We start from the raw sequence: 27,051 nt of genomic DNA, 5'->3' as shown, positions 1-27,051 counted from the left end.
TAAGATATTGTAAAGTATTTAAATACGAACCATTTCTTCCATTTTTGGGTAACAGAAACAGCATATATTTCTTATCTGGAAGGTATTTTCTACTGACTGCGTGTGGCAGTCTGAAACGGTGCAGTAGTTTCCGCTCTATAAGCAGCAGGTTTCGCTGCTCGCTCGCACCGGGAAATAGAAACAGAGGCGGCTCCGCAGCCAATTTTATTACACGACGCGGCCGGCCGCGGGTGCAACAGAACCCATGTGGACGGGTGGAAAGAAATGTGTCAGGCTTCATAATACGTATTTATATGTGTCGTGTATTATGCATTTCTTGTACGTGGATGTGAATCTGCACATGAACTTTCCTAATCCTCCTCACACCTTTCCGTAAAGCGTGGCCAAATCTTTGTTGGGAAGTAGTTCTGTAGTACAGTAGTGCCAACCTTACTCCTGGCTAGGGGATCAGAGAGACAGCACTGGCAGGTAAAAGTCAAAGACTTTCCAGTGTCACAAGATTTGGGGAGGAGAGGTTGGTCACGGCCAAGTGGTTCGACCACCCCCTCCACCGGGGCCCAGGAAGACCTCCGGGTGCCCGCCATATTCGTGGAGGGTTACAGATGACGGGTAAGTGAGCAGACGTGCCCTCAGTGCGTCTGCCTCAATGTTCACGCATGGAAGAGAGGTATTTGAATATTTGTACTAAGTCTTTTATTTCCAGCTTCGGATTGTGTAAGGTAATGAATGTGCTCCTTTAATTCCGGAAATTTGACCCCCTGTGTTAAAGTATCTGGTCCCCAGTTTGCCCGTTATCCTCCTCACCTAGTGGATGTCCTATGTAAAATATTGGGAGACTTTGGTGGTATACATTTGGCCAACGCAATTCCGTCTTACCCGCAGAAATTTGCGTGCAGATTAGTATATTATATACCCGAGCTATAAGTTGTAAAATTGTAATATCTGTAAACTGAAACAATTGCTGCTATCGCTGTAAAGTCGAGTGATAATGTTTAAAATAAATAGGTAATCAACTGTCATCAATCTTTAACATACCTTAAAAATCACAAAGAAGTCAAGTTGAAGGAATTCATTTAAAATAAAATATGTAGAATGCGGGGACCCACACATCAGCGTGTGAGCCCTCCAGCCCCTTGCCTAGTATCGTACAGAAAGGGCACGCTCTCTAGGTAGCGCTCTCAAGCTCCCCTCCCCAGTTATCCGTTGCGCAATTTTGATTCAGGGCTTGACGACATCAACTTTCATCTGGCGTCCCTAGGCAAGTAGGTTAGACGGTAAACTTTCAAGTCTAGATAGCTCAGAAAGTTACCCTGTTAGTGAGTCACGCTTGCGTCAATAGCGCATCGGGCCGCGTTCAGTATATTGGGGACTTACCAGGACATCTCATTTAATAATGCCAATTGATTTCCGCTCGTTCACTTGTGTCCCGAGAGTTTAGCAATGTGTGTGTTGCTACTGACGCACCGGTCATTGCGAATTATGCTTTGCTTAAAGTGTTTTGTAGGCACTGATTTCAACATGCCTTAAATAGGAAAAAAGTATCGTCAAAACTGAATGAATACGGGCCGTAATTTCTTGATGTATTCACTAGGTATGAAGAGTTCACCAAATCAGTAGCGGCAGCATATGGCAGAAATATTTTCAAATACATCGGATGACATTCGGCAGGAGTTTACTGTACGGTTCCGTCCAAAACTTCAATTGTAGTCAGATTCCTTTCTCAGAGTTGAATGCATTTCCGTCCAAACACACATGACTGCCCACGCCCACGAATCAACGACGAGAAAAGGTTGTCTACCACAATGTTTCAAAGAGAGATGACTATAATTCGCAAAAGAGTAAAAGCGCTGATATTTGTGTAGGAGTTGATGAGATGTTTGACTGGACTAACCGAAAAATTGAAAATTTCACTATAGATACGACGTCAGTGCGCGGAGACAATATTCCCTTATTCCTGGTAAGTAGTCAAGAATTCGAAACTTTTGACCATTACTCCGTTTCTCGACTTGTAAATGAATCCACCTAGATGCACAGAATAAAAGAAGTGTGTTTTATTCAACTTATACACGAAAAGCTGAGATATTTTAGGTTTAATAGGGGCTTACTGAAAATGAAATCTGCGTAATAGCACATGCAGTTCTTTACGATGGTTAAAGAAGTGTTAGTCAAACGCAAACGGATTTTTTTCTGACGTTCAGTGAGTGAGTAGGGACTGCTCCTTTTGAATCTGTCCACATTCTTAATCACAGATCTCATGAGGCAGTATATATGTTCATGGATGGCAGAGTCAGAAATCTGGTACGTCTGAACAACGGCCTTCTGACACCGCAGGTGGCTTTGGTTACTTTTTTCTGGGAGAGGAATACTATTTGCGAATTCACGGAGTTGCTAAAAATTAATAATGCGACGTAACAGACTGGAAATATGCAAGGCCAAGAAGCTTTCGCGTCTCAATGTCAGAGGAACTGGAGATTTTTCTTACACTAAAGATAGCACTATAGTGAACCGGACATCTGCAAGATTTTTTATTTATCTTCAGTTCTAAGAATTCGACTTCATGAAACATTTGATCACCTTATGAGTGTAAAACTTCTCTTCTGTCAGAATTTCCTGACAGGAAGGATAAACACTATCCGACAGCTGCGCTACCAAATGTTAGCAGTCTACGACGAACTAATGTTCTCCATTGCCCTATTTGCTAAATCATTTGCACTACACCACATGTCTTTCACAATACTAGTTGCCTCATTTTCAAACGGAATATTTGTTGACCGAGCTATGTTTAGTGGCAACTCCGTAATAAATACCACGAAAAGCAACGGATCCAGAAGAGAACCCTGAGGCACGCCTCTTTCCACAGTCGTACTCTAATCTGTCCCCCTTCCGTTTTCAAAAGTTAACCATTGACCAACTTTTACCGCGGAAATAACAACTGTTTTACAAAAATAAATGTATTCTAGCTACTCTTCTCATATTCCGAGTCCTACAAACATCAATTAACTACAAAAATTTCGTTCCATTTCTCGTAGACATTAGGAAACTATTAAAATTAAGTTATTGAATCAAAGCATTATGATAATTTTTTTCATTTAAGATATTCGGTATTATTACTTCGTTGCGCCAATAGTAATTCGTATTTCTCCGCCACTCGAAACGCTTTAGCTGACTACATTTCTTCTAATATATAGGAGACTACTCGCAAAATAAAATTTACTACTTGATTCTTTCTCAAAAGTTCGTCTAAAGTTTCATCTAAAAATGCTCAGAGGTAGTGTTTTCGAAGTAAAGTCCTTACGCGACTGGTTTGGAATACATCGACTGCCAACTTATCCCCCTATATCATTTTATTCTACAGAAAAGCATGCAACTGATCCCCCCTATATTCCACTGTATTCTACAGAAAAAAACATGTCTTTCTCCTTCCTTTTTAACTCACAAATGCCGACTAATTTTTGGAGAGAAAAACGCAGACATCATAGAGAATGTTACAGTTTTGTAGTGAACTGTCCTCTGTAATGAACCGGTGCGACATATTTAACTGCGGGCCTAGAGAGAGGCAAAAGGAAAATTTTTGGGTCAGGCGGGTGGACAGGCTCCGAAAGCTCTGCTTGAAAATTAGTTACTAGAAAAACCTTAGATTCACGTTCAGGCTTCGGCCAAGCAGTCGCAGTCAAACATTTACGAAAGTTCCCCGTCGAAGATCCAACTAAATGCATATAGCATCAGTAGAAAACTTCACAAGATTACGAAAATACGGTGTGTTTGACGGCAGAAACTGAAAGGGCTCTAAACGTCGTATCACGTACAAACTAAGAAATAACGTCACACAGCTTCAGCGCTAATTTACAGGTAAAAACAAAAGCCACAGGTATCTGTCACGAATATTATGTACAGACATTATAGTAGCTATGCACGTCAGTACGTTTATTTCTTTACGCGTACGCTATTGGGCGTAATTTTGCCACAACCTGTCAAATGGCCTGACTCAAAGGTTCCACAACTTTGTTCACCGATTGGTTTCATTTACATTTCTACAATATTTATCTCTCGCAAGTCGTAACACATCGCGAGAAGTCAGTCGTAAACTCGACTGCCTGCCACGGTCTCAGCTTGCAATAGACAAGCAAACAGTGTGGAAAGAGGAGGTACTCAAAACAGCAACTTATCGCTTTTTACAGTAAATTAGGACATTCAGAGAAAAGTGTTACTTGGAGATTGCAGAAGCTGTTTCTCCACCACCACGGACATTCGACTCGAAATAAATAGTAGCTTTCGGTTTTAGAGAATAGCAAAAATAATTATGTTTATCCTGCAGATAAGAACAGTTTTTCTCCATCTTTTGCAGCTGAATTTGTTTATTACTATCTTTACCAAATATGTATTACCTAATTGCATTATGCGTTTTTAGTGCTCTACAACGAAACGAAGGAGATAATTGTTTAACTGTAAATATTGCGTTGTAAGATGTGTAGAGTTTCCTGACTATTACTTACATTATTTACCAGTATAGGCTTTTCATTTTGCGCTTAATTTTATGTCTTCTATTCTTCGTGCGTGCTCATTGCCTCTTCTGCAAGTACTACATGAACCACAATATAAATTTTTAATCAATTGCTTGTCACAATTTCGTGTTTCACTGCACATAACCGTGTTACTACAAACTTGCTGTTCACTGTATACGACCTTGCTGCAAGGATAACTGAGGGATCATGGGAACTGAAGAGTGTAGAAGTGAATTTAGATCTTGAGCAGCACGGAGAGAGCAACTGGGAGATGTTTTTAATAGTTTATTCATATCTACGAGATACGAATAAACAATTAAAACAATAAGATGAAAACAACTGAAGTAGGAGCCGAGAGAGAATGGAAGCAAACGTTAACTATACAGGGTGTTACAAAAAGGTACGGCCAAACTTTCAGGAAACATTCGTCACACACAAATAAAGAAAAGATGTTATGTGGACATGTGCCCGGAAACGCTTAATTTCCATGTTAGAGCTCATTTTAGTTTCGTCAGTATGTACTTCCACCTACGCTCAATGGAGCACGTTATCATGATTTCATACGGGATACTCTACCTGTGCTGCTACAACATGTGGCTTTACAAGTACGACACAACATGTAGTTCATGCACGATGGAGCTCCTGCACATTTCAGTCGAAGTGTTCGTACGCTTCTCAACAACAGATTCGGTGACCGATGGGTTGGTAGAGGCGGACCAATTCTACGGCATCCACGCTCTCCTGACCTCAACCCTCTTGACTTTCATTTGTGGGGGCATTTGAAAGCTCTTGCCTACGCAACCCCGGTACCAAATGTAGAGAGTCTTCGTGCTCGTATTGTGCACGGCTGTGATACAATACGCCATTCTCCAGGGCTGCATCAGCGCATCAGGGATTCCATGCGACGGAGGGTGGATGCATGTATCCTCGCTAACGGAGGACATTTTGAACATTTCCTGTAACAAAGTGTTTGAAGTCACGCTGGTACGTTCTGTTGCTGTGTGTTTCCATTCCATGATTAATGTGATTTGAAGAGAAGTACTAAAATGAGCTCTAACATGGAAAGTAAGCGTTTCCGCACACATGTCCACATAACATATTTTCTTTCGTTGTGTGTGAGGAATGTTTCCTGAAAGTTTGGCCGTACCTTTTTGTAACACCCTGTATATAAGATAAATATGTTTAATAGTGTCCACTCGATTACATGAAGGTGTTTTTAGTAGGGACATTACTTGCTTGCACGAAATACACTCCTGGAAATGGAAAAAAGAACACATTGACACCGGTGTGTCAGACCCACCATACTTGCTCCGGACACTGCGAGAGGGCTGTACAAGCAATGATCACACGCACGGCACAGCGGACACACCAGGAACCGCGGTGTTGGCCGTCGAATGGCGCTAGCTGCGCAGCATTTGTGCACCGCCGCCGTCAGTGTCAGCCAGTTTGCCGTGGCATACGGAGCTCCATCGCAGTCTTTAACACTGGTAGCATGCCGCGACAGCGTGGACGTGAACCGCATGTGCAGTTGACGGACTTTGAGCGAGGGCATATAGTGGGCATGCGGGAGGCCGGGTGGACGTACCGCCGAATTGCTCAACACGTGGGGCGTGAGGTCTCCACAGTACATCGATGTTGTCGCCAGTGGTCGGCGGAAGGTGCACGTGCCCGTCGACCTGGGACCGGACCGCAGCGACGCACGGATGCACGCCAAGACCGTAGGATCCTACGCAGTGTCGTAGGGGACCGCACCGCCACTTCCCAGCAAATTAGGGACACTGTTGCTCCTGGGGTATCGGCGAGGACCATTCGCAACCGTCTCCATGAAGCTAGGCTACGGTCCCGCACACCGTTACGCCGTCTTCCGCTCACGCCCCAACATCGTGCAGCCCGCCTCCAGTGGTGTCGCGACAGGCGCGAATGGAGGGACGAATGGAGACGTGTCGTCTTCAGCGATGAGAGTCGCTTCTGCCTTGGTGCCAATGATGGTCGTATGCGTGTTTGGAGCCGTGCAGGTGAGCGCCACAATCAGGACTGCATACGACCGAGGCACACAGGGCCAACACCCGGCATCATGGTGTGGGGAGCGATCTCCTACACTGGCCGTACACCACTGGTGATCGTCGAGGGGACACTGAATAGTGCACGGTACATCCAAACCGTCATCGAACCCATCGTTCTACCATTCCTAGACCGGCAAGGGAACTTGCTGTTCCAACAGGACAATGCACGTCCGCATGTATCCCGTGCCACCCAACGTGCTCTAGAAGGTGTAAGTCAACTACCCTGGCCAGCAAGATCTCCGGATCTGTCCCCCATTAAGCATGTTTGGGACTGGATGAAGCGTCGTCTCACGCGGTCTGCACGTCCAGCACGAACGCTGGTCCAACTGAGGCGCCAGGTGGAAATGGCATGGCAAGCCGTTCCACAGGACTACATCCAGCATCTCTACGATCGTCTCCATGGGAGAATAGCAGCCTGCATTGCTGCGAAAGGTGGATATACACTGTACTAGTGCCGACATTGTGCATGCTCTGTTGCCTGTGTCTATGTGCCTGTGCTTCTGTCAGTGTGATCATGTGATGTATCTGACCCCAGGAATGTGTCAATAAAGTTTCCCCTTCCTGGGACAATGAATTCACGGTGTTCTTATTTCAATTTCCAGGAGTGTATATTCGCAGTTACGAATATGGGCACCACCAGCTGTTGATGTAGTGGCAACAATTAAAATTTGTGACGGACTGGGACTCGAACCCGGATTTCCCACTTATGGCAGGCGGTCGCTTTACCATTAGGTTATCCAAGCACATTTCATGGCCATACCGAAACTTCTATATGTCGTCAACCATGTGTCTGCAGCATACACTCATACATTCATTATATATATTCCCGTATAGGGTAGGGACATTTTAATTGAAAGTCGCTCGTCTGGTGTCAGCGGATAAAAACAATAGTGCAGTGCATGTATTGTTGAGAAGTACGATGCAGTATTCCTTGCGTTGTACTTCAGAACAATACAGGCACTATATTGTCGTATTAGTTACCTACGTATTGCCACTTACTATTGTACAATGTTTCTTATTACCCCTTTGCCGTTGTTCGTATGGCAGCGAGAGTTGGGCGAAAACAAACAAAATTAGTACAAAGATAAAGATTTTAGGAGGGTTGTTGACGTGTAGTCGAGACCATATAAAAGGGAATGCAGGTATACCAAGGCAACTGAAAGCAGGAGAAGCAGAGACTAAGCTTAAGAAATATGAGATAAGATGGTTTCAAAAAGTAGAAGCAACTAAAGACTGCAGACGATCACTGAATTCTGAGTGTGGGTGAGCTGTAAAAGCGTCTTTTAATTCATATACTATTGGAATGGTTCGTTTTTAGCCCCTGTATAACCTAGACCACAGCGGTCAGTCAGTAAACATATAATAAATAAGCTTCAGGTTGGTTTTTGCTCACTTTTCTAATTAAAATGGAAATGTTTTAGTATGCAGCTGCATGGCATTCGGATAATGAGTCGTTTGTGAAATACGGTCTTTAACATACGATCGTTAAATTTTTACTGACTGCACAAGAGACTGTTGATGCAGTGTATGGCTGTAAGTTTTATGAAGTTATTTGTGATGGATAGCTGCGCCCGCCTCTTCGAGGCATGGAAACTAGGCTTTCACGTCTTTCACATTATGTCGGATGTCTGTTTCGTAAATAAACAAAGACGGAAGGAAGGAGGGTTAGGGTTTAATGCCACGTCAATGACCACAAGCATGTTATTCACAGCACAAGAAATGTACCGTCGACTTTTCAGAGGGTGCATCGCATTGATGTAGTGGAACCATCTGCATCGTCAGACCATGTTTAAAGTTCACTAAGTCTTCATCTGACAAAAAGTGTAGCACCCAAAGACATGGTCAGATGCCAATGTGGCTTTATACATGTACACACAGTTGGCAGGCATGTAAAAGACAGTGTCTCAGATGTCTGTAACAGGTAGAGCGGCCACCATAGTGCATTAGTTTAGTTAGTGTGTATGGAGACTGAAGCGGCGAGTGAAAATTTACGCCAAGGTAGGGGATCGAACTAGGGTCTCCTGCTTAGTAGGCATGTGCGAGAGGATGTAGTGGGTTTGTCTATGTTGTTTTATTTACTCAACTTTTAGAACATTTTTAATTTTTTTTTAATTTTCATTTTGTATTGTATTTATAGATTTATTTTTGTTTCATTACAAAGAAAGATCCTACAACTGCCGTAGCCAAGCGTCCGAGTCGTCTTCTCGTCTGTTGGGAGGGGTTCCCCCCTATTCCGTCCGTAGAGGATCAATATGCTCCAGGATTCTTCTTCATTTTCAGCGTCTCACACCCGGAACGCCCCAGTGAGCAGGAGGATCCGCAAATAATGAACCTAAATAATTTGCGAAACGAGTTCTGTACTTCGGGTGGCGGCTGAAAGCTGCATGTGTCGTCATCAATAGGGACCAAAAGTCGAGTGTGCCTTTGGGAGCATCGCAAAATATGTAGTAAACGGCCATGCCTTTTAGCCAGTTAACGGCGTTCGTTATGGTTGATGGAAAGTATACGCCGTCGGGGCGCAATACGTCATCATGGGAGATAGACTCCGGCAATCGCCGCAAGAGTAACGCCAGCATGCGCTGCGTCAGTAGCCAGCACTCGCTGGTCCCGGCACACGTCAGACGGTGTGCGTCCGAGTCAGCGACTGAGCATGTCGGACACAGGGGGTCGTCCGTCAGATGTATGGAGTGTAGCCTCTGACGAGTAGCGAACTTCCCATTCACAACCACGTACCACAATGAACGCACCGTCGTAGGCAGAAAAGGCGTGTGTACCGCTCGCCACACCGTGTTCCAGGCAACTTCAGGATGTCTGTGGGCGACCGTATTTACAGGTTGCTGCTGTTGATATAAGAGATAATAGTCTTTTGTGCTGGGCTTCCGTGTCGTCGGAAGTTCTGACCGTAAGTAGCTGAAGTCAATCAAGAACTCTCTGATGTGGGTGAGTGCCGGTGAAATGTGTCCTACAGAAACCGGGGGATGCAGAGAGTGTGGTGCCACTTCCGCTGTCAGGGTGCCCGTCAGAGTGGCGTGGGCAGAGGTCCACGTGCGACGCATAGTGTTGAGATAAAGCGATCGCGCACGGTTATATACATGAATTAAACCGATACCGCCCGCCCGCTGCGGCAGTGTCAGGGTGGCGTATCGGACTTTAAAAACCAGACCGGTGCTTACGAAATGTCCATATGCTGCTTGGAATCTGTCGGCCATCGTAGCCGTCAAGGGAAGGATATGCGCAAAATAGTTCAGTTTTGAGACAAGATAGGTGTTGACATAACGTGTTCTGAGGAGCATATCCAAGCGACGCAGTTTGTTGTCCTGCAGCAGAGCACATGTCTGGTGTAGGAGCCGGCGGTACGTAGATGCCGCCGTGCGGCGGACATTACTATAGAATTGCACTCCTAAACACTTGAGTACGGGCACCTTGTCAAAGGGCACCGCCGTTGTGTGGGAAAGCCCCCTCCGACATCCATGTATTTTGACTTCTTCACGTTGATGACGCTCCCAGCGACCGCCCCGTACTGGCGTAGCCACTGTAGCGCCATATGCATTTCATCCTCTGATCTGACCAGGAACACCACGTCATCGGCGAATGCACCACAACGAAAGGTCACGTCCCGCAAGGAGATACCAGTTAATCGCTGCCGTAGACCATGTAAAGCTTGTTCAAGCGCTGCAGCATATAATATACCCGATAGGGGGCACCCTTGTCGTACTGACCGTCCAACAACAATGTGACCAGACTGATAACCGTTGACCATCATGCGGGAGCGCGCTCCGTGGACCAGTCGAAGGACCACCTGTGCAGACTCCGGAGAGAGGCCCATGTGTTGCAAAACTGCGCGTAAGAAGCCGTGGTCGACGCGGTTGAATGCGTGGTCAAAATCTACGGCGACAAGGACGCCTCGTATTTTGCAGATCGCCGTCAAAGCAATTACGTCGCGACATGCTCCTAACGCCGTATGAATGTTGCTGACACCACCTAAACATGTCTGATCGGTGTGGATGGCTTTCCCGATAGCGCTGTGGAGACGCGCGCGGAGGATACGGGCGCAGATCTTGTAGTCGTTGTTGAGGAGTGTGAGTGGGCGAAAGTCCTGCCACCTACAACCACCATTCGGTTTCGGTACTGGGATCAAGATGCCTTCTGTGAATTCTGTGGGGACAGTGAAATCAGGGCGGATCAGGTCTTGAAACATTTGGAGCCACTTGTCGCCCATAAGGTCGTAAAAAGTGCGGTAGAATTCCAGGAGTAAACCGTCCGGTCTAGGCGAGTTGTTCGGTGCTCCAAGTGCCAAAGTCGATGTTAGCTCGTCGGGTGTAATGGGCAACAACAGACTATCATCGGGTGCCACGTCCCGAGGGGCGGGAAAATCGTGCAACAGCTCGTCATAATCACGTGCATTTCGCGGATCTCCCATGTACAAGGTTCCATAGTGTCTGCCGAACGTGTGCGCGATGTCCGTTTGTGTCACTGCGCGGCCGCCCTCCTCCGTGTTTACCGCCGTAATGAGCTGACGTTTGTGGTGACGCCTCTCGCGCACAATGTGATACACTGACGCCGTTTCGTTGGGGATACAGTCTTGCACTCGCGCACGGATGCGGACACCTTCTAGCTGCTCTGTCCTGATGCGAAGTAGACGAGCTTTGGTGCGTTGTACGGACATCTGACGTTCGGGAGACGGCGGTTGCGTCGCCAGCTCACGTAACGCTGTATAGTAAAATTCCGATGTTGCCCTTTGCCAGTTCGATCTGTCACGCCCGTAGGCCATCAAGGTCTTTCGGAGTGCAGGTTTGACACATCCCAGCCACCACAGCAACGTGGAAGCATACATGGGCAGGCGCCTGATACATCGACGCCACGTGTCAGTGACTGCTCGCCGACACGCTTCCTCGCGAAGGAGGGAGACGTTCAGCGTCCACGGGCCCCTGCTGCGTCTTGTGAGTTGTCGGGATAAGGTGGCAGTGCAGATGTAAGCGAGATGGTCCGTGAAGGCCGTCGGCCAGTTCTGCATCACGGGTTGCCGTGCGGAGGGTACGCGAGACGTAGATCCGGTCCAGACGACTGGTAGAATGGCAGGTAAAGTGCGTATAGCCACTCTGGATCCCATGATGTAAGAGCCATGTGTCGTGGAGCGCGAGGTCACGTGTCAATGCTTGTAGAGCCGGACATGGGACGCAATGCGGTATGTGGTCCTCGAGCCGCAGAACACTGTTAAAGGTCGGCGCCCACTATGTAATGGTCCATATTTCCTTGCAAAAGTGGGGCTACCTCCTCCGAATAGAAGACATGCCTGTCACCTCGGTGCGAATTACCAGAGGGAGCGTAGACGTTAATGAGGCGGACTGCGCCAAGTGTGAGTGCGATGCCTCGCCCGTTCGGCAAGTACGTCACGTCCGTCGTGTCTATGACATCTCGGAGAAGGATGGCCGTTCCTCCTGCGCCATCACCTAAGGGTAGGCTGTAGGTGGTGTGGCCATATAGGTCTAAACGCAGCTCGGGACGGACCTCCTGGAGAAGGGCAATGTCCAAGTCTGCCGCTCTGATCATGTCGTGTAACATGCGGGTCTTGACAGTGGAGTGGACACCATTTACATTGGCTGTTCCCATGCGGTATGACTGAGACATATCAAGTGGCGGAGGCAGTGTGGCGGTGCAAGCCCACAGTGATCTCACAGACCACACAGCCATCCATCTGCATGCTGTGCATTACTGTGCCGTATGAGTCCCTGACTGGCAGAGCCCTCCGGGCTCAATGTTAGCCATGGGCTCTGGTGGAGATATCGATGTTTGCTGTGCATCATCTGCCTCCATATCGTCTGCCCAATCACCAAGAGACGATTTGACGTCATTGGTGGCTGGTCGCTTTCACAGGAGCCCACATTTTGGGAGTCGACGTAATGCGCCTCGTTTTCTGGGCCACCAAATTTAGGAGAGTGTTCCTTGTCTTCAGGCACCTTCTGGTGAATGATGCCACTGGAGTCCGTTGCAATTGTGAACGAGTCAACGAAGTCGATGTCTTCCGCCGGCTTCACATCCCCGTCCTGTTCTTCAACTGACAATCGCCTCTTCTTGTGTCGCTTGGGTGATTTTTGCTTTCGGGTCCGAGATTCGACATCCACTGGAGGGCGGGGCTCGACACAGTCTCGGTCGCTTGGAATCCCTGTGTCCGATCCCGACAGTGACGGTGGCTGGGTGCCAACGACGCTGCGGTGGGCAGAGGCTGTAGGAAACTCTGCACCGTTGGGTTGCGGCGTCGTCGACGGCGCTGACTCTCCAACGGAGCTGGCAGCGGCTTGAGGAGGTAGCAGGTTTTGATCATCCATCACATCACGTCGTGCCGCCTCCACGTATGTTAGCGGGAGAGAGGTCATAGTGGATCGTTGGGGAAGTTCATTGCGGGGCACCTGAACGAGGCGGCGCTGCAGACACTCAGTTCTAACATGGCCCTCCTGGCCGCAGCCCGAGCAGGTCCTCCGTTGGCAATCATATATAACAATTGCGCGGCAGCCACCAACGAAAATATATGATGGAACGTGCTTCTTAAGTTCTATGCGCACTTGTCGCACCCCGTTAAGGACAGGGTACGTTTCGAATGTGTTCCATTTCACCTCTGTGTGGCACAGAACTGTGCCGTACGGCCGCAGCGCATCAACGACTAGGTTGGCAGGAACTTCGAACGGTAGTTCAAAGATGCGCACGGTACGCACCCCCAGACCAGCATGGTCAACTCCTACCACGCTCATATTACCGTCTGTGTGACAGAAGCGAAAGCCGTTTGCAGATCGTTGGAGTAATGTGTCGCAGGCCGCTTCATCAATCAGTTTGAAGTACACTGTGCTGGTTACAATAGACAGATGAATGCCTATCAGTTCTTGTGGTTCTATGTGCATGATGTCTCGTAGAAACCGTTCAATTTCATGGGCCTTCGGTCCCGTGTACGATGCGTTGAACGTTATTTTGACTGTAGCTTTTCGATATGAGAACGCCATGGCGAGTCGGTACAGGTACCACAAGGCAATACAACGACGCGACCGCGCGCTAGCGGGTAAACAACAACGCCTGCGCAGCGCTGCCCGGCGCGCCGAGCCCGTCCGCACGGTATCACGGCTGAGAGCCGACTGCAACTGCTAGGATTACACTGCTACGCCTCCCTACTCGATCCAAATTCCCCCTTACACTCCAACAGAATTGCCGAGGCTCTGGATTACCGCCTCAGCATCGAAGGTAAATGGAGGATTGTTGTGTACATAGTTCCGCGTAGTCAGCACGCACACAAACTTTCCCACTAGAGCGCGCCCCGCTAAGCGCAACAGCGCAGGCGCAGCGCTCGTCCGTCTCCGCACTGCGAGATGGCGCTGCCTTAAAGAGGGACCAAATTCTGCTTCCGCCGAACCGCTTATTAATATGTCACGCAGCCAATGAGATTGCTGCTAACGTAGAACCTTTTCTCCTCGCGGATCACACTCGCGCAGTGATACCTGAATGCACGAGGTATTATAACGAGTGTACAGACCTCCGATTAGTCAGTTTGCATTAGTCCTATTTGTCTGCACCAGTCTGTACCAGTCTGCATTTGTCTGTACCAGTCTATAATCAAGTTTTAGTCTGCGCCTGATAAGATTATCATACTCCTGTACATAGCCATGAAGAGAAATGTATAAACACTTTGTCAAGTATCAGAGATATGTGAGAATAAGATTAACGTACCAAGACCAAAGGAACTTCAGATTGTCAATTGTAAACAGCATCCAGAATCAAGTTACGTAATATCTACAATTTTTATTATTTTAACAAATGTGTGTGAAAATTAATCAAGTTCTGTTTAAAGTTGGTCACCGTCAATCTGCTACTCTAAGCGTGCAAGTGGCATTTCTATCGTCTGACCTAACAGCAGAAGATAAACACGCCACGATAAGACCACGAGACATCTTGCTGACACTCGGCTACTTCGTTAGAGCGACAACTCAAATAATCTGATGGTGTGTGTACCGAAGGTCTTACAGTACGCACACCACAAGGATCGACACTGAAACCCAGGAGCGGTAGTTATACAAATGTAATGACACAGTTTCAGACACTTTACTGGTCTCATACAGATACGATTTTATGTATGTAGACTGAAGTAGTGCGATATAAGTACCTGCACCTGGGTTTCAGGTTGGATCCCCCATTTACATTCTATGCTGAGGAGCTATTTCAGAACATGGAGAGCCTCGGCATTTCTGTTCATGTGTAAGAGGGACTTTAAAGCAGACTGGGGTGGCAGTGAGAATTTGTATCGAGGAGGGAGGCGTGTCAGGGTAATCTGCGCAGTTGTGTGACCTGCTGTGTCAAGGTGGCTAAGTGGCTAAAGCACCTGTGTGCTAAGCAGGAGAGCAGGGTTCGATTCCCGGCGTTGGTAAAAACTTTCACTCACTGCTTCAGCCTGCATACATAAAATCATTTCTGTATGAGATTAGTAAAATGTAAATGTCTTGTGACTAGGGCCTCCCGTCGGTTAGACAGTTCAGCGGGTGCAAGTCTCTCGATTTCACGCCACTTCGTCGACCTGCGCGTCGATGGGGATGAAATGATGATGATCGTGAGAACATAACACCCAGTCCCTGAGCGGAGAAAAACTCCGACCCAGCCGGGAATCGAACCCGGGTCCTGAGGATTAACGTCCTGTCGCGCTGACCACTCAGCTACCGCTGGCGGACATGAGATCAGTAAAGTCTCTGAAACTGTATCATTTTATTTGTATCAGTTTTGTTAGTGTTTAGAGCGTTTGCCAGGCCTTGTATTGTACATAGGGGGAGCGAACAACATAAGATGTTGAGTGATAGATGTGAACGACACAGAAATTCCGCATACTCGTGTGAGATACAGTTATCAGCAACTGACAGAGTTTGAGACAGGTCTGACTGTGGATCTCCATATGGCCGGCTGGTCGAATTATACAGTATCCAGATTTGTGGGGCATTCGAATGTGAAAATGGCGCAATCTTGGACTGCATGAGAACGTGATGGCAGGCATACTCGACTTCAAGGTTCCGGTATAAGACATCCAATCACTACAAGGGAGAATTTCCATACTGTGCAGCAAGCACATTGTAACACTTTCGCATCTCCGCTCTCTATCTGCGAGCATGTAATGCACTCTTTACAACATTCTGTGTCAGTCCGCAGCATTGGTGGGAGACTGGCAGCAACGGTATTAGGGAATTACCGTCCCATGCAAAGCGTGCCACCAACGCAGCACAAACGGATGTGTTTGGTGAGGTGTCGTGACCGGGAACCATGGACTGCAGATGAGTGGCGTGACTCTGTGTTCAGCGATGAATTGTGCTTCTGCTCTATCCCAAATGATCGGCTGTTTGGGCTTCCCGACCATGGTGTTTCCGACCCTTCTTTACGTGCCGCAGGTACTGCGGAACTTAACGACCGACCGGGTTTGCTCTGTGTCGTTTCCGACCAGATTCACTTCTCTGCTCAATTAGGCCAATCGTTCACCGGCAGCTCATGTCTTGTCACTGTCAGTCACGCATTGACCACCGGTAGGCCTAAGCTATTTGAGTTCTGTACACTGAGAGCAGGGGTAGCCGAGCGATCTGACGTGCGCCTTGCCACGATCCGCGCGGCTCCCCCCGTCGGGGGTTCGAGTCCTCCCTCGGGCATGTGTGTGTGTGTGTGTGTGTGTGTGTGTGTTGTCCTTAGCGTAAGTTAGTTAAGTTATATTAACTAGTACGTAAGCTTAGGGACCCATGATCTCAGCAGTTTGGTCGCATTAAGACATTACACAAAATTTCAAAATTTCTAATGGAGGAATGCAGGAGCAGAGAATTCCAGTTGCTTTACCCCATTTGTGCGCTACAGTGGCACATCTTCCGCTGAACACTGTTGGTCAAGTGAGGATGGTAATAATAGAGGAAATACCCAGTGGAGAAAAGGTCATGGAATTTGCGGACTATATGGTCAATCGATGGATGGAAAATCGTAGTATACCAATTGAAATGTGAAATGTTTTTAACCAGAGGTACAGGACCACGAATACTGTCGAAGGTTGGTATAGGAAATTGAACTCCTCTATAAATGAAAAACATCTGAACGTGTACTTTTTGATGCAGAAAGTTGAAGAAAGAAGTAATACATGCTATATTTGAAATTAAAAAAGATTCCACTGGCCTGCCTCTTCAAAAAAGAAGAAAAATACATGTAGATCATGACAAAAGTTTAAAAGAAATTATAAGAGTTTATAACGAATCAGGTGATTTAACACTTTGGCTAGCAATTTTATTACAAAACCGTTAATGTTTGGTCATTTTAATGAATACCTTAGTCACAAGTAACAATATGAAAAGAATTCTTTTCGCCGTTTCGTCTTATAAGGTTTTGGGGAGTGCTGTTGCTTGGTTGATTTGGGGGGAATGGGACAAAACAGTGAAGTCATCGGCCCCATCGGATTAGTGAAAGATGGGAAAGGAAGTCGGCCGTGCCCTTTCAAGGGAACCATCCTGGCATTTTCCTGATGCGATTTAGGAAAAACACGGAAAACCTAAATCAGGATGGTCGAATGCGAGTCCAGTCTGCTAACCACTGCGCCACATCGCTCGGTAGTGGTGATAGGACATACAAGTTATTCATCAGTAGCTACAGGGTTTCAGAAGAAAAACAGCCGCACATCAGCGGAAAAAGCATCTCTCCAAGTTTGTAATTCACACTACAGGTGCTCGATATGGCTTCGTTTGTGATGTGACGAGTGTCAATTCGCGGCTGCAAATGTGACAATACGGACACGAGAATTAACAGTGAAACTTGGAGACAGCACAACCTACAGGTGCAGTCTGAAATTTTCTGTTAACCATTGATAGGCTTCCCTTTCCCCATGGGATACTGATACATAGCAATCTACATCTACATCCATACTCCGCAAGCCACCTGACGGTGTGTGGCGGAGGGTACCATGAGTACCTCTATCGGTTCTCCCTTCTATTCCAGTCTCGTATTGTTCGTGGAAAGAAGGATTGTCGGTATGCCTCTGTGTGGGCTCTAATCTCTCTGATTTTATCCTCATCGTCTCTTCGCGAGATATACGTAGAAGTGAGCAATATACTGCTTGACTCTTCGGTGAAGGTATGTTCTCGAAACTATGACAAAAGCCCGTACCGAGCTACTGAGCGTCTCTCCTGCAAGAGTCTTCCACTGGAGTTTATTTATCATCTCCGTAACGCTTTCGCGATTACTAAATGATCCTGTAACGAAGCGCGCTGCTCTCCGTTGGATCTTCTCTATATCTTCTATCAACCCTATCTGGTACGAATCCCACACTGCTGAGCAGTATTCAAGCAGTGGGCGAACAAGCGTACTGTAACCTACTTCCTTTGTTTTCGGATTGCATTTCCTTAGGATTCTTCCAATGAATCTCAGTCTGGCATCTGCTTTACCGACGATCAACATTATGTGAACATTCCATTTAAATCACTCCTAATGCGTACTCCCAGATAATTTATGGTATTAACTGCTTCCAGTTGCTGACCTGCTATTTTGTAGCTAAATGATAAAGGATCTATCTTTCTGTATTCTCAGCACATTACACTTGTCTACATTGAGATTCAATTGCCATTCCCTGCACCATGCGTCAATTCGCTGCAGATCCTCCTGCATTTCAGTACAATTTTCCATTGTTTCAACGTCTCAATACACCACAGCATCATCTGCAAAAAGCCTCAGTGAACTTCCGATGTCATCCAGCAGGTCATTTATGTATATTGTGAATAGCAACGGTCCTATGACACTCCCCTGCGGCACACCTGAAATCACTCTTACTTCGGAAGACTTCTCTCCATTGAGAATGACATGCTGCGTCCTGTTATCTAGGAACTCCTCAATCCAATCACACAATTGGTCTGATAGTCCATATGCTCTTACTTTGTTCATTAAACGACTGTGGGGAACTGTATCGAACGCCTTGCGGAAGTCAAGAAACACGGCATCTACCTGTGAACCCGTGTCTATGGCCCTCTGAGTCTCGTGGACGAATAGCGCGAGCTGGGTTTCACATGACCGTCTTTTTCGAAACCCATGCCGATTCCTACAGAGTAGGACAAATTCCAATTGGTTCTCTGCTAACCTGTCGTGGGACAGATACGTCCCGTTGGTGGTCAAAGGGTTAAGAAGGTGCTTAAAATCTAGGGCTTTCGTACAAAAAGTTGAGTGAGACATTAAAATTCATAAACTAAGACAAGAAGTTCAATCATTCGCTGCAGTAATCTCGTAGGGAGAAAAAACTAAACAAAAGCATTAATGACCCGACGGTACCGACCGACCGCCGTGTCATCCTCAGCCCATAGGCGTCACTGGATACGGATATGGAGGGGCATGTGGTCAGCACATCGCTCTCCCGACCGTTGTCCGTTTTCGTGACCGGAGCTGCTACTTCCCCATTAAGGAGCTTCTCGATTGGCATCACATGGGATGAGCGCACCCCACTTTTCAACAGCGCTCGACAGATCGGACGGTCACCCACCCAAATGCTACCCAAGCCCGACTGTGCTTAACATCGATGATCTGACAGGAACCGCTGTTACCACTGTGGCAAGGCCGTTGGCCGATAGAAAAAAATGGATGAAATGTGAAGGGAACGTTCTTAATACAAAACGGTCGGCACAGCATCCCTCCAATGTAGCAGCTTCCTTTGATGATCGGAAAACCCCCGGGTAAAATATCTGTGGTCGGAAACACCACACTGACGATCGGAAAGCCCGTGACACCGGACGATCATCGTCGACGTGCTCTCCCGACCGTTGTCAGTTTTCGTGACCGGAGCTGCTACTTGCCCATTAAGGAGCTCCTCGATTGGCATCACATGGGATGAGTGCACCCCACTTTTCAACAGCGCTCGACAGATCGGACGGTCACCCACCCAAATGCTACCCAAGCCCGACAGTGCTTAACATCGATGATCTGACAGGAACCGCTGTTACCACTGTGGCAAGGCCGTTGGCCGATAGAAAAAAATGGATGAAATGTGAAGGGAACGTTCTTAATACAAAACGGTCGGCACAGCATCCCTCCAATGTAGCAGCTTCCTTTGATGATCGGAAAACCCCCCGGGTAAAATAACTGTGGTCGGAAACACCACACTGACGATCGGAAAGCCCGTGACACCGGACGATCATCGTCAACGTGCTCTCCCGACCGTTGTCAGTTTTCGTGACCGGAGCTGCTACTTCCCCATTAAGGAGCTCCTCGATTGGCATCACATGGGATGAGTGCACCCCACTTTTCAACGGCGCTCGACAGATCGGACAGTCACCCACCCAAATGCTACCCAAGCCCGACAGTGCTTAACATCGATGATCTGACAGGAACCGCTGTTACCACTGTGGCAAGGCCGTTGGCCGATAGAAAAAAATGGATGAAATGTGAAGGGATCGTTCTTAATACAAAACGGTCGGCACAGCATCCCTCCAATGTAGCAGCTTCCTTTGATGATCGGAAAAACCCCCGGGTAAAATATCTGTGGTCGGAAACACCACACTGACGATCGGAAAGCCCGTGACACCGGACGATCATCGTCGACGTGCATGGCGCCAGCCTGGAGAGATGCCTCATTTTTCCAGTGTTTTGGTGAGGCACAGTGGTGTTACTGCTGGCGTCTCATGTGCGTTATTTTCATGTCGCAGCTGGTATTGATCGAGGGAACGCTGACGGTGTAAGGAGTGTGTCAGAACTAGAGATGGGGGATCCGCTCTTGAACTAATTCATAGAGTTCAATCTTTCAAAGGAGTGAACAATCAGTGATTCAGAAAAAAAGAACGGTAGCTCCAAACGTTTCCCACGGCAGAGAGAGAGAGAGAGAGAGAGAGAGAGAGAGAGAGAGATGGAGCATATCAGCAGCGCCTCTGCTGGTCAGAGCACAGTGCACGCCACACAACACAGCCAGTGCCAGCCTCTGCCCTGCTTCTACCTTGGCTGCCTGCATTGTGCAGTGCCCCATTGGATTTTGTGTTTCACATATGCCGTGCCGTCTCTGTGCGTCGTCTGCCGTGTGCACTGTGCAGTGTCTGGCGCAGCTTAACTTCGCATCGCACTCTGTCGGCGATCGTTTCAGTCGCACGTCCTGCCCTCTGGGCAGTTGATGCGAGCAACAGGACAGAGAGCCACCTAGCGGATAACTTAGGAACTACTTGCAAAAACCTGCTCGCAAGGGAACGGACGATTTGTCTCGGAGCGAGTGAGTTCACCGCTCCCCCCCACCCTCGGAACTCGCCCGCTCAACGCTCACCCCACCGTCTCGACTCTAGCCAGAGCGTCGAGTGAAGCGACTCAGGTGTCACTCTGGTCTCTGCGGTCTCAGCTCACGCAGTAATACAGCTCGCGGCTCAACATGCTCGACTCAGCGCCTCTGCATCGGAGTTCGTCCCCACTGGATATTGTTCTTCGTAGTAATACCGCTATGTATATTACATTATTATGTTATGTATACATCAATTGTTTTTATTTTATTTTTATTTGTTTAAACTGATTAGATTAGGTTCCTGATGACTCCTCTTACTATAGGATTTTTATTATGGACACTCGAATTTACGCTTTAATTACGAGCGAACCGATAAACGTATCGCAAAATGTGATACACCAATATTTTCCTTGTTTTATTCTGCGTAAGGCTATATGCAGCACTTTCGTTTTACAGTCAAATTTATATATTTTTTTCTTATTCTCGTACGGATTTTGCGATTTTAGGCGTCTTCGAAAGGAAACGTTCACTTTAAAAATATATGGCTTGCGATGTATTTGTATGAGGTTAATGAAATTTTAATACATTATAGCCAAATATATTGTTAATGTAAATCTCAAGTTACAACATTTTCCGATCACCCAAAAAACCACGATAGTGCAAAATAAATCAATAATCAAAAACTTTGTCATATCGTGCAAATGTCAATAAACAATACAAAATTCTTACTCATTATCTGTGTTACTTCAAAATAGGATCAAATAAGATCAAAATACAGGTATAGTACTGGAATAAACCAAGTTTAAAGGGCAATGTGCCTTCCATTTATTTTCTATTGTAAATGAGTGGTGAGTCATGAAAAAGAGCTAATTCATTTCAGGGAGTGAACAGTTCTGATCCAATCTCTGAAAATAACAGTTTTGCCCATCTCTAGTCAGAACTTCAAATGGTTCAAATGGCTCTGAGCGCTACGGGACTTAACATCCGAGGTCATCAGTCCCCTAGACTTAGAACTACTTAAACCTAACTAACCTAAGGACATCACACACATCCATGCCCGAGTAAGGATTCGAACCTGCGACCGTAGCAGCAGCGCGGTTCCGGACTGAAGCGCCTGGAACCATTCGGCCACAACGGCCGGCTGTGTCAGAACTCTCCATTACATAAAACAATACATCCACCTTCCTTTCCATTGTGTAAGCACTCAGATATCGATAGTAACAATCTGAGGGCGAAACATGGGAGCGCGATTCTAAGCATTGTTGTGAGACGAGGTCTGTCTGTGAGAATGGGAGAGTAAGTAGTAGAGATGGGCAAACTTAAACTCGTAACTGTTTCGAAACAAATGAAACAGTACAATGTAATGTTTCGATACGCTGTTTCGAAACAGTGAAACGGTTTGTGTTTTGTAATCTAATAAACCTAGACATTTTATCATCTTGAATGTCTACCGTATAGGTATGTCCATATAAACACAAATGAGGTGCGAGAGCGCTAATCTTATCGCAGAAAGTATGAAACTATCACTTAGGCGTCTTGGCAGTTTCGTATTTCATGCAGCAAATGCGCTGCTTTCGTGTCGTGTGACTTTCATACTTTTCAATTGGCTGAGGACAGCCATAGCTGAAGACAGAAGAACCACCACGAACGGAACTGGAGGTGGGAGCGAACTGCAGAAACAACGGATATGGTACTGGGATTCCCACATTCCGCTAGTATGGGAATATACCCATCCTGTTAATTCCCATGCACACAAAGGGAATCATTGTGGATAATAGGCACAGTGACTATAGACTCACAAATAATGCCAAATAATTCGAATAAATAACAAAATATAACAGAAAAAATTTTGTCTTTCAAGGTGTTTCGAACCGTTACTATAAATTCACCATGCTTCCCAGCCCTTCCCGTTCACCATTACACTATCAGTGATACGTCAAACAGATTGCTTGCAATTATACCTACATTACATTTATGTATATGTATAATAACTGTCACTTTACGCCTTTTTTTTATTCAAAATGTTCTAGGCTTACTTGCGTTTCTTAATATGATTACTGTACTTGAACAGAGAAACGTATGTTATAAAAAAGTGTAATTTAACTGAATGATTTTCACATATTTATTATTCTGCATGTGAATAGTATGCGTTGTTTTATTGTTTGGTTAATGTTTATAAAGCAAATGTTACGCCATTTCGGAATAGGACAGTCATCTAGAAACGAAGCTTTATTTTCGGATATCTTAAGCTTCATGCTATTGCTTGTCAAAACGATTTCGACACTCTTGAAAGTGTTTCACGAAGTGGTATATTGTGTTTCAGTACCTGTGCCGAGCCCGAATCTCGTCCGACACAGAGCGGAATGAAACATCACTGTTTCGATACAATCAGTACGTTCCAAGCACAGGTGGACTGAAACAGCCTTATTTTGAAACAACGATACAGATCTGTGTCTGGCTCGAGATCGAATCTGGTCCGGATATCCGAGACAGGGGCGGAATGAAACACCACTGTTTCGCAACAGTGAACCACAGCCGTTCCGAAACACTGAAACAGTTCCACGTATCGATACACTGTATCGAAACATAGAAACAGTGGCCAAGTCTAGTAAGTAGTGTAGGTCGAGAGCTCGGAGACAGAAGACGTGTCACGCTGCCCTCACGTCGGTGATGGCAGATCTTAACCACACTCGAGGCCTCATTTCATTTATATAGCCAAGAGAGATTTAGATGGCTTAGTTACGATTGAAGATGGAATTCAAGGTAAGATTCGCAAGCATAGCGTAAAGCGCAACAACAGGGTTAGGCTCGTGATTGTTAGTCCGAGTTTGTAATAATCCCATGTTTTGCTTGTCAGTTAAAAAAGCCTCCTTATGCTCCAAATAATAATTATTATTCTCCACATCTAATTGATAAATATGCTGTGGTTATTAAATGTTAATGTAACTTTGAAGTTGAAATGATTTGTTAATCTACACTCAGCCATTATTGATACTTGTCAGGTCGTTGTCACGCTTTTCGCCATTATTAATACTCGTCAAACTATTATTGGTCATTATGATTTCTGAAGTTTTAAAATAGATTTAATTCATGAAATCCTTTCTTACAAGTTATTTAGTAGGTTAACAGGACCAAAGCAAACTCCTTTTTATTAAATTCATTCTTAGTAACAATAAACTTTAGCCCCTGTTGTTGCACGCTGCTGCGAATTGCTGTAAACCGCTTGGAAAAAGGCAGTCATCTTAAGAGGTGAGTGCGAAACTTAGGGCCGAAACAGGGACACTGACACACCACAACATTTCATGCATTCTAATCTAGTAAATTCCGTTGCACAAGCCAGATTCTCTATCACTTGTAAATTCTTATTCGAATACGCAGTCAGATAGCTTAGGCATTCATTGTTACAGGTTCATTTGTTCCTGTAGTTTTTCATAATCAAATACGCAGTCAGCTTATGCAAATGTTAAGTTTTTCGTGTAACGGTCTGTTGAGGGCTTAAATGACAGTGAAATTGACACTAATGCAACACGCACACAGTGTTACGCAGGTGAGATTCCGATTACTGATAGCTCAGGTTGCTTATCGAGTCCATTTTCACAGACGAACATAGGCATAATTTGTTGTAGTTACATTACAACGGTATCACAAGGACATTATGTGTCCTCATGTGTTACTTGTCTTGGGACAGTAATGTGACGCCATTTTTTCAACAGGATAATACTCGTCCATACATGTCACGTGTCTCTATGAATTGTCTGCATGAGTTGAGGTATTCCTGTGGCCAGTATGATTCCCAGACCTGTGCCCCGATAGAACACGTTTGGGACCAGCTCGGACGTCATCTCCGTCTCAGTCCTAGTATCCAAGATATCAGAGACCACTTAACAACAGTTGCGGACCAGCTTGCCTCAGGAGACGATGCAACGATCTTGTGACATTCTTCCAACCGAATCATTGCACGCATCCAGGTCAGAGGGGTGCAACGTCAAACTGTTTAGTGGTCTCGCACTACCAAGTTCTCTGTAAATTTGACTCGATTTTGTTATCACTGAAATAACATTAAACCCCGTCTCAAACTGTGAAGTTACATTTCGTTTTCTCCTCACTTCTGGGTGCTTCACTTTTCTTGTCAGGCAGCGTATTTACTCGCACTACATCTCTCTGATGTAACAAGCATGCCGCTATCTTATTCCTGTAGAATGACGTGTTAACTCCATACGCTTCGCTAAGCAGACGACCCGTAAAACATCAGGTTTGGCACATGGCTTACACAGACGGGGGACCACGTACTTTTGGTGGAAGCTGAGGGCCTGTTGTTGGACAAGAGACGCGAAACGATGCTGTGCGTTCGACGATCTCATCGTCTTGCAACCGTATTATACATTATTAAGCACTTTCTCATGGGCACAACTCTTAATTAATGCGAGGATCTTAGTTGTAATCCTCTTCGGTACCTTACATAACATAAAGAGTAACAATATCTCAGCCCTCATTACTGCGCGCCGTTTTTCATAACACAAGCAGGCGCGCAGAGCACTTCGTACTCATGAAAAGAACAGGTTTCCTTATGTTCTCAAAGTAAGTCATGTATGATCAAAATCACAGTTCAATCTTCGTTTATTTCAACAAGGAGAAAATAAACTTACATAATATGAGCTAAACTACTGTTTTAGTAAGCAAGAATGAAATAAATTTTCAGTATAACTCTCTGTTGCCTTGGACAGGTCTTAAACAGACAGTAATGACGCATTCGAAACATTAAGCAGTGCAGCTGCATCAGGTCTCGGTCAGCTGCTTATTCGATCTCTAATTATCCCGTACTCAACTGCCTCAATGTGGGATTATGTTGCTAGTTCATAACTGGGGTCATTTTTTTTAACCGATCGTAAATTTTTTTCTCGCCATGCTCGCTTTGTATTTTGTATTACAGCTGCTCCCTTGGACGTACGACAGCGCAATTTATCGCTGTGTTACCTGAAGCAATACTGAAGGAATATTATAGGTTTGCAGTTCTGAAACAAAAATGGAAGCGCACAAAATCATTTTATTTCTGGTTGGCGCACTTTACACATAGGTGCGCCCGCTCGAGGGTTAAAAATAAGAACTCGACATATGTATTTCTAAAGTGTTTCGATCACCTCATACTTTGAAAAATCAAAACAATTGTTGTTGATGGATATTTATCAATTTTTTTTATTTCATTGAAGCAAGTTTGGAAAATGGTAAAATTGTAATTTTCAAACGTATTTCTTTTTGTAAGTCCTAGATTTTCGTGTGGAATAACATTACAAGAAAATATGTTACCGCAGTTAGTGTAGAAGGGAAGATACAGTAACTATTCCACGATACTACCTACTTTAGGCTATTTTAGCAATTTATTAAGCATGACACAAAACTAACATTAACTCATCAAAAAATGTTCAAATGTGTGTGAAATCTTATGGTACTTAACTGCTAAGGTCATCAGTCCCTAAGCTTACACACTACTTAGCCTAAACTATCCTAAGGACAAACACACATACCCATGCCCGAGGGAGGACTCGAACCTCCGCCGGGACCAGCCGCACAGTCCATGACTGCAGCGCCCCAGACCGCTCGGCTAATCCCGCGCGGCAGCATTAACTCTATAGTAGAAAATAAATTCAATCACGTTGAAAGAGTAGTATAAAGTTTCTCACTGAGCTCGAAATTTTTGTCGTGGAAAGGCACAAAAAAGTCTCCTCTGGTCTGATTCTAAATAATAAACCCGAGTACTGCATTCCGTGGCAAACCACAGTAAAAGTATTTTAATTTTAGTTCAAGAATTAAATTTTGTGGTTTTATTATTTCAGTAATATTTGCTGTCTATTTCAATATGCCCAAAGTGTTCTGGAATTCCCGTTGCAAACTTCCAAGACTTGTAGAGTGGAGTGAGTACGCAGCATGTCATTCTCAATGGAGAGAAGTCTTCCGAAGTAAGAGTGATTTCAGGTGTGCCGCAGGGGAGTGTCATACGACCGTTGCTATTCACAATATACATAAATGACCTGCTGGATGACATCGGAAGTTCACTGAGGCTTTTTGCAGATGATGCTGTGGTGTATCGAGAGGTTGTAACAATGGAAAATTGTACTGAAATGCAGGAGGATCTGCAGCGAATTGACGCATGGTGCAGAGAATGGCAATTGAATCTCAATATAGACAAGTGTAATGTGCTGCGAATACACAGAAAGATAGATCCTTTATCATTTAGCTACAAAATAGCAGGTCAGCAACTGGATGTAGT

General features: G+C 45.7%; 1 protein-coding gene across 1 annotated transcript in view; it reads right to left on the bottom strand.

Annotated features, from left to right (window-relative positions):
• Positions 1-27,051, bottom strand: part of LOC126150881 (homeobox protein aristaless-like) — a 1,095,272-nt gene that overhangs the window by 1,010,364 nt on the left and 57,857 nt on the right. The gene's annotated exons all lie outside the window — the stretch shown is intronic.

This window comes from Schistocerca cancellata, chromosome 2 (assembly GCF_023864275.1).
Source record: "Schistocerca cancellata isolate TAMUIC-IGC-003103 chromosome 2, iqSchCanc2.1, whole genome shotgun sequence".
NCBI lineage: Eukaryota > Metazoa > Arthropoda > Insecta > Orthoptera > Acrididae > Schistocerca > Schistocerca cancellata.
Note: the sequence above shows the minus strand (reverse complement) of the source record. Positions and strands in the feature narration are given on the sequence as shown.